We start from the raw sequence: 16,518 nt of genomic DNA on the forward strand, positions 1-16,518 counted from the left end.
TACTCCTGCACCTATTTTCTATGTTTCTCTGTTTCTATGATCATACAGCTGAAATTTCCACAGGAGCTCTTCTGACTTCTCAACTTCATAGTAACTTTAGTAGATGATGACAAACCCCAAAAATCGATCTAATTATCATTTCTTCATCACAGATGTTGATTCTGAGAGTTTATTGTGAGATCAGAATTACAGGAATTATATCAAAGTATTAAAGGTTATTGAAGAACCATGGTTTCTCATACATGATAGCTAATTACTTTAGAAAGTCTTTAATGATGCTATTGCTATATTCGCCACTTTTTTTGCACAATTAGTTTATCTTTCCTTGGCATTCGCATTTTATTAATATATTGTCATTCAGAGTCTTCTCCAACCAGAAGGCGTGGATGAACTAGGAGATCCACAATCTGCTAAGAGCCAGATCAGAATCATTCAGGCCTGGTGACAAGTAAGGTAGAAGGGTTCCAGGAGAGATCTCCAGAAAGGCATCACACAAGCAAAGTGGCAATTCCAGACTAAACCTGAACCAAGGAAGCATGCAACTGTGTCTGGGCTTGTATGCTCTTACAAAGTGAAATCAAGTGAAAATTTGTCAGCTCCATCATACGTAGTAGCTTCCGTGGTATTCTAGACATCTTTGAGGAGCGTTGCCTCAAAAAGGTGGTGCCCATCATTAAGAACCCCCAGCACCCAGGACATGCCCTTTTCTCACTATTACCATCAGGAAGAAGGTACTGAAGCCTGGAGGCACACTCAGCGACTCAGTAAAACTTCCCCTCTGCCATCCAATTTCTGAATGGACATTGAAACCATGCACACTACCTCACTACTTTTTTTTATTTCTGTTTTTGCATTACTTGTTTAATTTAACCTTTTCATATACTTACTGAACTCACAGTCTTTTTCCCTATATTATCATCATGTATTGCACTGTACCACTGCAAAGTTAACAAATTTCACAAAACATGCCAGTAATATTAAACCTGATTCTGATTCTGTTGAGGAAGCAGAGGATCCGCAGAAGGGCTTGGGCAGATTGGAAGAACGGAAAAAGAAGTGGCAGACGGAATATAGTGCAGGGAAATGCATGGTCATGCACTTTGATAGAAGGAATAAAAGTGAAGACTATTTTCCAAACAGGGAGAAAATTTTAAAAAATCAGAGGTACAAAGGGACTTGAGAGTCCTTGAGCAGGATTCCTTAAAGGTTAACTGCAGGTTGAGTCAGTGGTTAGGAAAGCAAGTGCAATGTTAGCACTCATTTTGGGAGGACTAGAGTACAAGAGCAAGGATGTGATGCTGAGGCTTTAAAGGGCATTGGTCAGAATGCACTTGGAGTCTTGTGAGCAGTTTTGGGCCCCTTATCAAAGAAAAAAAGGTGCTGTCCTTGGAGAAAATCCAGAGGAGGTTCACGAAAATGATTCTGTGAATGAAAGGGTTAATGTATGAGGAGTGTTTGATGGCCATGGGCCTGCACTTGATAGAGTTGTTAGAAGGATGAGGAGGGTGAGGAATCTCATTGAAACCTATCTAATATTGAAAGGCCTAGGCAGAGTGGATGTGGAGAAGATGTTTCCTACAGTGGGTGAGTCTAGGACCAGCGGGCAACGTCTCAGAATAGAGGGACAACCAGTAAGAACAGAGATGAGGATGAATTTCTTTAGCCAGAGGGTGGTGAATCTGTGGAATTCATTGCCACAGATGTCTGCTGAGGTCAAGTCACTGGGTATACAGGTTCCCCTCACTTTATGAACGTTCGCTTTACGCCACTTCGCTTTTACGAAAGGCCTACATTAGTACCTGCTTTTGCTAACCGAAAGAGGATTTTCACTTTTACGAAAAAAGACACCCACTTTAAACTTGTGTTTACCCTAGAAAGACTACCATGACCGTGAAGCCTCATGCGGGCGGATGTGTGCACATGCGTGTACGTGCCAATTTTTTTCTACAAATCGGTTTTGGCTAAATCTTTCCGATTCTGTTAAGTGAAACTACACTGTACATACGTTATTTGTACTTTATATAGGTTGTGTATTTATCATATCATTCCTGCTTTTACTATCAGTCAGTGGGTGCCATCCCAAATCTGGGGTTGGCGGCTATGCACCTCCATCTTCTTCGATCCTTGCACCGAGTGCAGCCTCTCCTCCAGCTTGTTCTCGCTGGCTGCCTTGGCACCACCCCGCCGAACTCGAGCCCGAGGCCATGTTAGCTTCCAGCCGCGGCCGCTTCTTTGAGCTCGGCCCTTCCTTAGGCAGAGGCCTTGGGCAGGTCCAGGTTCACGGTGCAGCACCCAAGCTCATCATGTCTCTTGTAACTAGGTGCATAGCATACGATTCGTAGATACATGGTGAGGCCTTAATCTCTTCCACGGAAGATGGCCGTTGGCTCACAAGGAGCTCATCTGCCCTTTGTCTGGTCTTGCTTTTCAGTCCTGCTGGGTGTCCTCACACCCTCCTCACCAGACTAAGTCCAGTGGGGGAACTGGCCAAGTCACCGACCACCCGGCCACGGCCCCTGGATTTTACTATATGTTAGTGTTATTTTAGGTTTTATGTGCTATTTGGTATGATTTGGTAGGTTATTTTTTGGGTCTGGGAACACTCAAAAATTTTTCCCGTATAAACTAATGGTAATTGCTTCTTTGCTTTACACCATTTCGGATTACGAACGGTTTCATAGGAAAGCTCAACCTTCAGATAGCGGGGGAAACCTGTATTTCAAGTGGTGGTCGATAGGTCCTCACTTAGTCAGGACGTCAAAGGTTATGGGGAGAAGGCAGCGGAAATGGGCTGACAGGGATAATAAATCCACTGTGATGGAATGGCGGAGCAGATTCAATGGGCCAAGTGGCCTAATTCTGTTCCTATGTCTTGTGGTCTTACAAGTTTTCTCCATTCATAACGAGGATAACAATCACAAAATCATCAGCTCTAATTTGGCACCAGCCATCTTCATATGAAAGCAAGGAGGGGGCAAGGAAAGGCAATGTGAAATTCTATATTGCATCCAGCCTATTTTTGTTTCACAAGTGTATTCATATTTTTCTTATTTTGACCTTCCATACAGCAGGTGTGATAATATGATCCTGGTAGTGTACTGCTCCATCCTCTGTTGCTTAGATTCCTATCCATCTCTCATTTCCATGTTACCAAAACCCACCCCATTTTCCCCAGCAAAATGAATTTAAAATATTTAATCACAAAATGTAAATGCTTCCGAAGCAATACCTCATCCACTTTTGCTGGAACCTTTTCCTATCCATTATCTTCTGCCATCATTTCCCATTCCCATTCCTGTGCAAACCAAAGACATCTTCATTGCTATTTCAGCTTGTATCTTACTTTTAGCTCTTGTCATCAAAATTCTTAGAAGTATCTTGGTGATATGACTCATTAAACTTATGGTCCTGTGTAATTCACATTCTATTGCTCCAGGTTTCTTAGGAAGAGTGATAAATACTGATTTTTTCATCTCTTCTGGTATTATTCCAGTCTCATAAATGTCATTGATTAAATCAGTAAGTATTTCAATTCCATAATCTTCAAGGGTGATAATTTGTTCTATTACTAATTCATCAGGACCTGCTGCCTTTCCTTTCTTCATCTTATTTATTGCATTACGAACTTCAGATTTTAAAATACCTTCAATGTTTTTCTTAATTTCTGGTTTTTCACCTCAATCGTCTTCAAACAATTCCTGAATATACTCAGTCCATCTGTTCATAATCCCATCTTTTTCCATGATAATGGTACCGTCCTTTGCTTTCAAACATCCACCTGAAGAACAGAGGAGCTGAAGAACCAGTGATATTCTTGATTTGTTGATGTAACCTTTTTGGATCAGTAATAGGGATTCTTTCTATTTGCTCACATTCCAGCTTTAACCATTCTTCTTTGGCTTTTTGACAAACTTTTTTATCTGGGGACTTATATTCTATAGGATTTGCAAGGATTATACCAGTGCCCAAGAAGAGCAGCGTGAACTGCCTTAACAACTATCATCCAGTAACACTCACACCTACAGGGATGAACTGCTTCGAGAGGTTGGTTATGTCTGGAATCAACTCCTGCTTCAGCAAGGACCTGAACCTCTGCAATTTTCCTAGTGGCACAATAGGTCTACATGCCATCTCACTGGCTCCTCATGTGGCCTTGAATCATCTGGGCGATACTACTAACACTTATGTCAGGCTGCTGTTTATTGCCTGAGCTCAGTGTTTCCAACACAATCACTCCTACAGGAAATCCTCCAAAACCTGGACCTCTGCAACTAGATCCTCAACTTCCTCATTGAAGACCATAGTCTGTGCAGATCAGAAATAACATCTCCATCTCACTGATAATCAACACTGGCACACCTCAAGGATGTGTGCTCAGCCCGCTGCTCTAACCTCTTTACACCCAGAATTCTGAGGCTAGGCACAGCTCAAACACCATCTATAAATTTGTTAATGACACATCTATTGTTGGCAGAGTTTCTGATGGTGATGAGAGGGCACACAGGAATGAGATATACCAGCTAGTTGAGTAGCGTCGCAGCAGCAACCTTGCAGTCAACCTCAGAGAGACCAAAGAACTGATTGTGTATTTCAGAAAGGGTAAGACAAGGGAACACACACCAGTCCTCATTGAGGGATCAGAACTGGAAAGGCTGAGCAGCTTCAAGTTCCTGGGTATCAACATTTCTAAGGATCTATATATCGATGCAGTTACAAAAAAGGCACAACAGCGGCTATATTTTACAAGGAGTTTGAGTTGATTTGGTACATCACCAAAGACACTTGCAAATTTCTACAGATGTACCGTGGAGAGCATCCTAACTGTTTGCATCACCATCTGGTATGGGGGGAGGGGGGTTGAAATAAACTGCAGAAAATTATGAACTCATGGTATGGGGGGAGGGGGGTTGAAATAAACTGCAGAAAATTATGAACTCATGGTATGGGGGGAGGGGGGTTGAAATAAACTGCAGAAAGTTATGAACTCATGGTATGGGTGGGGTTGAAATAAACTGCAGAAAGTTATGAACTCAACTAGCCTCCCCGGCTTCTACGACATCAAGGAGTGATGCCTCAAAAGGCAGCATCCATCATTAAGGACCCCATCACCCAGGACATGCCCTCTTCTTGTTGCTACCATCAGGGGGGAGATACTCAATGATTCAGGAACAGCTTCTTTCCCCCGTCATCAGATTTCTGAATGGACATTCAACCCATGAACACTACCTCACTACTTTTTTGCACTACTTAGTTAATTTAAGTTTTTAATTTATTTGTGTGTATATATAGTTCTCACTGTCCTTTTCATGTTCTCCTCTATTATATAAACTTACTGTTCTCTGCCAACAGAAGCCTATTTAAAAATCCATCTTATGACCAAATATTTCACCACTTCTTTTTAACTCCCAACAAAAACTCAGATTTATTTTATCTGCAAATTGTTATTTTTTTCACATTAAAACTCCTACTATATATTTTGACAATTATTTGGAAATTCTGGTGCAATCAAATGGGAGTTAGGCAGGTGTGATAATAAGGTAACAGTAGCTGTTTTGATGATGAGTTTCTCAATGCAAGTTTTAGTGGGCTGTGTTTACTGGAAAGCTAGCTGTGGACACATTCAAAACTTGTGATCAGATGGTAAGGTAGGATTTATGCAGATAAGGGAGGAGTTGGGCAAATAATAAATGAAAAGAGGATGTTGGAATTTGAAGGAATATTAAGGAATCCACATCTCCTCTTGGAAATGATCAAAATCCTGTATTTATATTCATCTTTCCATGGCCTTAATCATCCTAAACCTCTGTTTACATATTATGAACAGAAAAGGCACTCAGTCTAGAGATCATTCCAGTTCCCAGCTAAAAAAGTCCAATGTGTCCAGTTCCTTATTTCCTTGTAACCTCTCCCATCTTGCATACCTATCATCTTGCATCCCATTCCCATTCTGACATGTCTATCCACGGCCTCCTCTACTGTAAAGATGAAGCCACACTCAGGTTGGAGGAACAACACCTTATATTCCATCTGGGTAGCCTCCAACCTGATGGCATGAACATCGGCTTCTCTAACTTCCGCTAATGCCCCACCTCCCCCTCGTACCCCATTTGTTACTTATTTTTATACACACATTCTTTCTCTCACTCTCCTTTTTCTCCCTCTGTCCCTCTGAATATACCCCTTGCCCATCCTCTGCGTTCCCCCCCCCGTCTTTCTTCCCGGACCCTCCTGTCCCATGATCCTCTCGTATCTCTTTTGCCTATCACCTGTCCAGCTCTTGGCTCTATCCCTCCCCCTCCTGTCTTCTCCTATCATTTTGGATCTCCCCCTCCCCCTCCAACTTTCAAATCCCTTACTCACTCTTCCTTCAGTTAGTCCTGACGAAGGATCTCGGCCTGAAACGTCGACTGCACCTCTTCCTAGAGATGCTGCCTGGCCTGCTGTGTTCACCAGCAACTTTGATGTGTGTTGCTTGAATTTCCAGCACCTGCAGAATTCCTGTTGTTTGCATACCTATCAACTTGATTTAGATTCTTTCACCACTTACCTGGAGTAACCAATTAAATTAACAGCACGCCTTTAGAATACAGAAGGTCAAGGGGCACTAGGGGAAGCACACAGGGTCATAGAGAGCATATGCAAACTCCACAAGGACAGCACACAAGATCAGGTTCACACATGAAAGCACAAGCTGATAGGCAGTTGCACTAATCTAGTGATTTATGCAACTTTATGCCAGATCTCTCTACCCCCTGTGAAACTGTACAATCCTCTAGATCATCAAGCCCCTGTATAATCTCAGTAAGACACCATTGCTATTGTAATAAAAGCAACCTAACACTCGCCTTCTTAATAACTAGCTGAACCTCTCTGTGGGTTTTTCAGTGAACTGCGTGCAAAAATCATAGGACATAAGACATAGACATAAGAGCAGAATAAAGCCATTTGGCCCATTGAGTCTGTTTTGCCATTGGATCATGGCTGATTTATTTTTGCAATCAACACCATTCTCTTACTTTCTTGATTATTAAGGGTGTAACCTTTGATATCCTTACAAATCAAGAACCTATCAGCCTCCATGTTAAACGTACTCAATAACTTAACCTCAACAGCTATCTGTGACAATAAATACCATAGATTCACCACACTCTAGCTAAAGAAATTTCTCCTCATCTTTGTTCTGAGGCTGTACCTTCTGGTCTTAGACTCTCCCACTACTGGAAATGTCTTCTCTATGCCCACTCCATCAAGACCTTTTAATATTCATAGAATATGCTCACCCCATCTTCCTGCACCATAATACTGATAGGTTCCTCTTGTCCTTACGTACCACCCCATCTGCCCCTGCATCCAACACATCATTCTCCACAACTTCCACCATCTCCAAAGAGATTATACCACTAAACATATCTTTACCTCCCCCCCACTCTTTCCACAGGGATCTTTACCTCTGCAATTCCCTTGTCCATTTGCCCCTCCCCATTAATATCCTCCCAGCGTTTATCACTGCAAGCAGGGTAAGTGCTACACCTGCCTATACACCTCCTCCCTCACCTGTAATCAGGGCCTCAAGCAGTCCCTCCAGAAGAGGCAACACTCCACCTGCCAATTTGCTGGTAATGTCTATCGCGTCTAGTGCTCCCAATGTGGCCTCCTCCACACTGGTGAAACCCATCGTAAATTGGAGGACCACTTCATTGAGCACCTCTGCTCCTTGCACCGAAAGCGGAACTTCCTGGTAGCCAAACATTTTAATTCCACTTTCCATTCCCACTTTGACATGTCGGTCCATGGTCTCGTCTTGTGTTAAGATGAGGCCGCCCTCAGGTGGAGGAGCAACACCTTGTGTAGCGTCTAGTTAGCCTCCAACCTCGTAGCATAAATATAGATTTCTCCTTCCGGTAAAAAAAATTCCTTCCTCCTGCCATCTCATCTATTCCCCACTCTAGCCATTTACCTCTACTCATCTGCCTATCACTCTCCCCCCCCCACCCTCTTCTCCTTCCCCTTTTCCACTACCCTTTCCTATCAGATTCCTTCTTCTCCAGCCCTTTATCTTTCCCACCCATCCAGCTTCTCTATCATCTTCCAGCTAGCCTCCTTCCCCCGCCCCCACCACCCCTGTTATTCTGGCATCATCCCCCTTTCCTTTTAAGTCTGGAAGAAAGGTATTGGCCCAAAACACTGAATGTTAATTCATTTCCGTAGATGCCACCTGACCTTGCTGAGTTCCTCCAGCATTTTGTATGTGTTGCTTTGGATTTCCAGCAACAGCAGACTTTCCCATTGTTAATATTCATAGGTTTCAATGAGATCCTCATTATTTTAAACTCTAGCAAGTACAGGCCCAGAGCCACCAAACACCCCTCATTCATTAACTCTTTCATTCCAGGATCATTCCTGTAAACCTCCTTTGGACCCTCTCCAACGTCAACATATCCTCTTTGAGAAATGGGACTCAGAACTGGTCACAATACTCCAAGAGTAGTTTCACCAACACCTTCTAAAGCCCCAGCATTATATCCTTACTGTTATATTCCAGTCCCCTCAAAATGAATGCTAACATTGCATTTGCTTTCCTTACCACAGGCTCAATCTGCAAGTTAACTGTTAGGGAATCCAGCACTAGGATACGCAAGTCTTTGTGCACCTCCAATTTCTGAAATGACTCCCTGTTATTTCCTCAAAAAATTGCAACTGATTTGTCAGGCATGATTTCCCCTGAAGGAAACCATGTTGACTTTGGCCTATTTTATCGTGCGCCTCCAAGAACCCTGAAGTCTCATCCTTAGTAATGGACTCCAACATCTTAACATTGAAATCAGGCTAACTATCCTATCATTTCGCAAACACGAGAAAATCTGCAGATGTTGGAAATTCAACTAATACATACAAAATGCTGGTAAAACACAGCAGGCCAGGTAGCATCTATAGGAAGAGGTACAGTCAACGTTTTGGGCCGAGACAAAGGCCCGAAGACTATCCTATAATTTCCCATCTTTTGCCTGCCCTCCCTTCTTGAAGAGTGGAGTAACATTGCCAATTTTAAGACTCTCCAGAACCATTCCAGAATTTAGTGATTCTTGAAAGACCATTTATACTGTACCTCCCCAATCTGTTCAACTATCTCTTTCAGCACCCCGGGGTGTAGTCCATCCGGTCTAGGTGACCTATCTATTTTTAGACCTTTAATCTTCTCCTTAGTGTAGTGACAACCCTCATTTCCATCTCCGAACTTCCTTGAATTTCTGGCATTTCCTGGTGTCTTTCTCGATGGGGGTCATTGATTGGAGTACAGCGCAGATGCAACAGGAGTACTCACGCAAAGGACTGACAAATATTTTTGACGGGAAACCCAGTATCCATAAAAGAGAGGTACTGCCTATTGGGGCTGTCGAAGCTGTCTGAGGCAGAGCAGCAAGGCTTTGACTTAACAGGGCTTTGGCAAGAACAGGCCAAGGTAAATAGGCAAGTTCATTCCTTATTTCTTGCATAAATCTTGAGAGAACAGGGGTATATCTACAGAGCCAGTGTTCTTTTCTGAGTGTCAGATGTGGGATTTTTGGGAGACTCCCACTCTCCTCGATGGCCACATCTGAGCCAGGTGCATCAACGCAGCTCTGTAGAGATGCTGTTAGAAAACTGGAGCTGCAGCTTGATGACCTTCAGCTTGTTAGGGAAAGTGAAGAGGTGATAGACAGGAGCTACAGGGAGGTAGTCACCCCAAAGCTCCAGGAGATAGATAAATGGGTGATAGTCAGGTGAGGGAAGGGAGAATGTCAGATAATGGAGAGCATCCCCTATGGCCAACCCCTCAACAATAAGTACTCCATTTTGAGTACTGTTGGGTGGGGGGGAGGTAGAGATGACCTACCTGGGGCGAAGCAACAGTGGCCATGCCTCTAGCACTGTGTCTGGCTCAGAAGAGTAGGGAACTAAAGAGGATGGTAGCAGTAATAGGGGATTCTCTAGTTTGGGGGAACATAGGCTATTCTGTGGATGCAAAAAAGAAAACACAAGTGGTAGTTTGCTTCCCAGGTGCCAGGGTTTAAGATGTTTCTGAATACGTCCACAATATCTTGAAAAGGGAGAGTGAGCAGTCAGAACTCGTGATACATATTGGTACCAACAACATAGATAGAAAAGGGAGGAGGTCCTGAAAAAAGAATATAGGGAGTTAGGAAGGAAGCTGCGAAGCAGGACCTCAAAAGGTAGTAATCTCGAGATTGCTGCTTGTGCCTTGTGACAATGAGGATAGGAAAAGAATGAGGTGGCAGATAAATGCATGGCTGAAGAATCGGAGCAGGGGGCAGGGATTCTGATTACTAGATAATTGGGACCTCTTCTGGGGCAGGTGGGATCTGTACAAAAGGGATGGGTTTCACTTCAATCTATGGGGGACCAATATCCTTGTGGGCAAGTTTGTTACAGCTGTTGGGAGTGGTTTAAACTAGTATGGCAGGGCGATGGGAACCAGTATGATAGAGCTGAGGATGAGCAGGCAGGTTTACAAGTAGATGATGGATGTACCATGAATGCAAGCCAATGACTGGGTATAAATGCAGGCAGAGCAAAGAGTTAAGTTGTATCACAGAGGCAAAATTCAAAAGGCAGAAGAATGCATGACTGAAGATGCTATACTTAAATGCACCTAGCATTCGGAATAAGGCGGGCAAATTCATGGCACAATTAGAGATTGGTCGGTGTGACATTTGGGCATCACTGAGTCGTGGCTGAAAGAAGGCCACAGTTAGGAGCTTAGTATCAAAGGGTATACTTTGTATCGAAAGGACAGGTAGGAAGGCATAGGTGATCGTGTGGCTCTGTTGGTAAGAGATGGAATTACGTCTTTAGAAAGAGGTGACATAGGGTCAGAGAATGTTGAATTTTTGTGGGTAGAGTTAAGAAATTGCAAGGGTAAAAAAACCATTATGAGAATCATATATAGACCTCCAAAAAGAGGCCAAGATGTGGGGTTAAGATTGCAAAGGGAGCTGGAAAAGGCATGTAATAAGGGTAATGACACAATTGTAATTGGGGACTTCAATATGCAACGGGATTGTGAAAATCAAGTTTGGTGTCAGATCACAAGAGAGGTCATTTGTTGAATGCCTACGAGATGTCTTTTTTAGAGCAACTTGTGCTTGAGCCTACTCAGAGAAAGGCCATCTTCAATTGGGTGTTGTGTAATAACCCAGATTTTATTCGGGAGCTTAATGTGAAGGAACCCTTAGGAGACAGTGATCATAACATGATTGAATTCATATTGCAATTTGAGAGGGAGAAGCATACCTCCATTTATCAGTATCGCAATGGAATAAAGGGAATTACAGAGGCATGAGAGAGGAGCTTGCCTGGGTGGATTGGAGGGGGATACTGGCGTGTATGACAGCAGAGCAGAGGTGGCTGAAATTTTTGGGAATAGTTCACAAAGCATAGGATAGATATGTCCCACAGAGGAAGAAGTTTTCAAATGATAGGGGTAGGCAACCGTAGCTGACAAGGTAAGTTAAGGACTGCATAAAAGCCAAGGAAAGGGCCATTAAGGTATCAAAAGTGAGTGGGAAGATGGATGATTGGGAAGTTTTTAAAATCCAATAAAAGGCAACTAACAACATTATAAGAAGGGAAAAGATGAAATATAAGGGCAAACTAGCCAATAAGATAAAGCAGGATACCAAAAGTTTTGTTCAGTTACATAGAGAGTAAGAGGGATGAGAGAGTTGATATTAGACCACTGGGAAATGATGCTGGTGAGTTAGTAATGGGGGCAAAGAAATGACAGATGAACTTAATGGGTGCTTTGTATCTGTCTTCACTATGGAAGACACTAGCAGTATGCCAGAGGTCCATGAGTGTCAGGGAGCAGGAGTGAGTGCCATTGCTATTACAAAGGAAAATGTGCCAGGCAAACTCAAAGGTCTGAAGGTGGATAAGTCACCTGAACCAGAAGAACTCCATCCCAGAGTCCTGAGAGAGGTTGCTGAAGAGATAGTGCATATATTGATCATGATCTTTCAAGAATCACTTGATTCTGGCATGGTCCCAAAGGACTGGAAGATTGCAAATGTCACTCCGCTCTTTAAGAAGGGAGGAAGGCAAAAGAAAGGAAATTGTAGGACAGTTAGCCTAACCTCAGTGGTTGGGAAAGTGTTGGAGTCTATTATTAAGGATGAGGCTTTGAGGTACCTGGAGACATATGATAAATCAAAGTCAGAATGGTTTCTGTCAAGGGAAATCTTGCCTGACAAATCTGTTAGAGTTCTTCGAGGAAGTAACAAGCAGGGTGGACAAAGGAGAGGCAGTGGATGTCATTTACTTGGATTTTCAGAAGGTGTTTGATAAGGTGCCACACATGAGGCTGTTTAACAAGATAAAATCCTATGGTGTTACAAGAAATATATTGGCATGGATAGCAGAATGGCTGACAGGCAGGAGACAGCGAGTGGGAATAAAAGGGGTCTTTTCTGATTGGCTGCCGGTGACTATGGTGTTCCTCAGTGGACCGCTGCTTTTCACATTGTTTGTCAATGATTTGGAATTGAAGGCTTTGTGGCAAAGTTTGTGGATGAAACAAAGATAGGTGGAGGGTTAGGTAATGTGATTGCAGCAGGACTTAGACAAATTGGAAGAATAGGGAAAAGAGTGTCAGATAGAATACTGCTGGGAAATGTATGATTATACATTTTGGTAAAAGGAACAACAGTGTGAACTATTATCTAAATGGGAAGAAAGCTGAAACAGCAGAGGTGCAGACAGACTTAGGCATCCTTGTGCAAGACTTCCAGAAGGTTAATTTACAGGTTGAGTTTGTGGTGAAGAAGGCAAATGCAATGTTGGCATTTACTTCAAGGGGAATAGAATATAAAAGCAAGGAGATAATGCTGAGCCTTTATAAGACACTAGTCAGGCTGTACTTAAGAGTATTGTCAACAGTTTTGGGCCCTATATCTCAGAAAGGATGTGTTGTGACTGGAAGAAGTCCAGAGTAGGTTCACAAGGATGATTCCAAGAATGAAGGGGTTAACATATGAGGAACGTTTGGCAGTTTTGGACCTGTACACAATGGAATTTAGAAGAATGCAGGGGAATCTCATTGAAACCTACCGAATGTTGAAAGGACTAGACAGGGTGGATGTGGAGAGGGTGTTTCCTATGGTGGGGGTATCCAGAACTAGAGGGCACAGCCTCAAAATTGAGGGGTGACCCTTTAGAACAGAGGTAAGGAGGAATTTCCTTTAGCTAGAGAGTAGTGAATCTATGGAATGCTCTGCCATAGAGTGCAGTAGAGGCCAAGTCCGTGTGTATATTTAAGGTGGAAGTTGATCATTTCCTGATCAGTCAGGGCATCAAAGGACATGGCGAGAAGGCAGGTGTATGGGGTTGAATGGGATCCGGGATCAGCCATGAGGGAATGGCGAAGCAGACTCGATGGGCTGAATGGCCTAATTCTGCTCCGATGGCTTATGATCTTCTATAGTGAAGACTGACACAAGATAGTTATGCAGATAATCTGCATTTATTTTCCCCCATTACTACTTCTCCAGCATCATTTTCCAATGGCCCAATGTCCATTCTTTTACTCTTTATATATCTGAAAAAAATTTGCTGTCCTCTCTTATGTTATTTGTTTCTTACCTTCATATTTCATCTTTTCAATCCATACTGTGTTTCTAGTTGCCTTCTATGTCTTTGATTTCCCTTGTCAGACATGGTTGTCTCCTACAAGAGAAAATCTGCAGATGCTGGAAATCTGAGCAACACACGAAATGCTGGAGGAACTCAGCAGGTCAGGCGGCATCAATGAAAAAGAGTACAGTCGACAAACCTGAAAACATCAACTGACCTTTCTTCCATAGATGCTACCTGGCCTGCTAAGTTCCTCCAGCATTTTTTGTGTGTTGTCTCATCCTCCTTTTGTGATGCTTCTTCTTTGTTACAAACTGATCCCACATCTTCCAAATTGCCCTCAGAAACTCCCACCATGGCTGCTCTACCATCATCCCTGCAAATGCCCACTTCCAATTAATTTTGGCCAGCTGCTCTCTCATGCCTCTGTAGTTACCTTTCCTCAACTGTAATATCCACACATTTGATATTAGATTCTCCCTCTTAAGCTGCAGAGTTCATTGTCTCATAGTATGAACCTCCTTGGGTTCCTCACCTTTAGCTCCGTAATCACATCTGATTCATTGCACAGCACCAAATCCAGAATTGCCTTTTCCCAAGTGGGCTCGACCATAGCTGCTCCAAAAGCCCATCTCAAAGACATTCCAGAAATTCCTTCCCTTGGGATCTGGCACCAACCTGATCTTTCCAGTCTTCCTGGATATTGAAATCCCCACAACAATCACATTATTTTTTAACACGCCTTTTCTATCTCCCATTGTAATTTTTACTTCACATCCTGGGTACTAATCAGAGGCCTGTTTTTAACTCCAATCAGGTTCATTTACCTTTACAGTTTCTTACCTCTACCCATAAGGATTCTATATCTTCTGAGCTTATGTCATTTCTTTCTAAGGATTTTATTTCAATTTTTACAAAGAGATTTGCTCCACCCCCTTTGCCCAGCTGCCTGCCTTTTGAATAGAATGTGTCTCCTTGGATGCTCTGTTGAAAAATTTGCCAAGAACATTCGTGGTAATGGAAAGACTATAATCACCTACGTCATAAGCATGGCATATTATGATGATGATAATCCTTGGAAGTTTATCTCCCAGCTGTAATCTTCTTTCAGCTATGACTCTGTATTGCCCACAATGTCATAACTGTCAATTTCTAACTACACTACAAGATCATCTACTTCATTTGATATACTGCATGCATTCAAATATAACAGCTCCAGTCTTGTATTCACCACCTTCTTCTCAATTTTGTCTGCACATTGCATGCAGTCATAAACTTATCCCTTTCTAAATGTTCTTGCTTAGCCTTTATTCCGGAGACTTACGTAACCTTTCCTGCATCTCCTTCCCTTTACTCTCTCCATACTTTTCCAAGCTGTTGAACCTGCCCCCAACTCTACTATTAGGCTTAAAGCCTTATCCACAGAGCTAGTTTTGCGATTTACCAGCACCCTGGTTGCAGCGTAGTTCAGATGAGCCAGCCGCATCGGAACAGTTCCCTACTTCGTCAACTATGGTACCGATGTCCCACTTATCCCACACCAGTCTTTGAGCCACACATTGAACTCTCTGATTTCACTAACCCTGAGCCAATTGGCAGGCAGCCCAGTTAACAACCCAGACATTATAGTCATAGTCATACTTTATTGATCCCGGGGGAAATTGGTTTTTGTTACAGTTGCACCATAAATAATAAATAGTAATAGAAGTAGTAATAGTAATATTACTATTAGTAAATAGTAATACTACTACTTTTTTTGGTTGTCTGTTTCACCATTATCCCTAGTTGCTCAAATTCCCTCAGCTGAACTTTATTCCTTATCTTTCCCAATTGTTAGTATCCATATGCATCATGACAACCGGATATTTTCCCCTCTCACTCCAAATTCCTCTGCAGGTCGATTGAGATGTCCCAAACCCAGGCAGACAATGCAGTCTAGGAGGCTCTCTGTCCTTGTAGCAGAAAATTGTATCTATTCCCCTGATTGTACAATTCCCAATTACAACAACATTTCTCTTCTTTCCTCCCTCGAGTAGCCTTCTGAACCACAGTGCCCGGTTTGGTTGCTCATGCTCCATACAACCCACACATCCATCCCCACAGGGAGCGATAATTTCAGACCTGTTGGACAAGCTCCTCCAGCACTACCGCTTGGATCCCCCTACCTGCTTCATTCGCAGTCCCTGACCACAGACCAAATTTGAAGTCATTAATCTAATAAGTGTAACTTCCTTCTGAAACAGTATCATGGTAACTCTCCCTTTCCCAGATGTATCACAATGTTTAAAGTTCAGATTTCAGGTCATCAACTTCGAGCCCGAGTTCCTTGACCAACCACTACTTGCTATAGATGTGGTCACCAGGAACCACAACGGGGTCCACCAGTTCCCACAATGCATCACTGGATCCTGCAGCCCTACTAATACCCAGATTTCTTTGAATATCAACATCATGCAGTCTCTCACCATTTAACAATCACTCTATTATTCTGTTTTGTGCATCTGTAGATGTGAACTTCCCACTATTCAGGACATTTATAGAGACAGGTGTGTAAAAAGGGCCTGAAGGATCATTGGGAACCTGAGTCACTCCAACCACAAACTGTTCTAGCTGCTACCATCGGGGAAACGGTACTGCAGCATAAAACCCAGGACCAACAGGCTCTAGACAGTTCCTTCCACCAGGCCATCAGATTGATTAATTCATGCTAACGCAGCTGTACTTCTATGCTATATTGACTGTCCTGTTGAACACACTATTTTATTGCAAATTATGATAATTTGCACATTGCATATTTAGGCAGCGATGTAACATAAAGATTTTTACTCCCTGTGTATGTAAAGTCAATTCAATTCAATTAAGTACACATTTTTGGATGTTTACATGTTC

The 16,518-nt window shown here is 42.7% G+C and overlaps 1 protein-coding gene across 8 annotated transcripts in view; it reads right to left on the reverse strand.

Moving 5' to 3' along the window:
* The window catches only part of LOC140195213 (synaptopodin-2-like), a 153,233-nt gene that overhangs the window by 45,179 nt on the left and 91,536 nt on the right, over nt 1–16,518 (reverse strand). The gene's annotated exons all lie outside the window — the stretch shown is intronic.

This window comes from Mobula birostris, chromosome 3, assembly GCF_030028105.1.
Source record: "Mobula birostris isolate sMobBir1 chromosome 3, sMobBir1.hap1, whole genome shotgun sequence".
NCBI lineage: Eukaryota > Metazoa > Chordata > Chondrichthyes > Myliobatiformes > Myliobatidae > Mobula > Mobula birostris.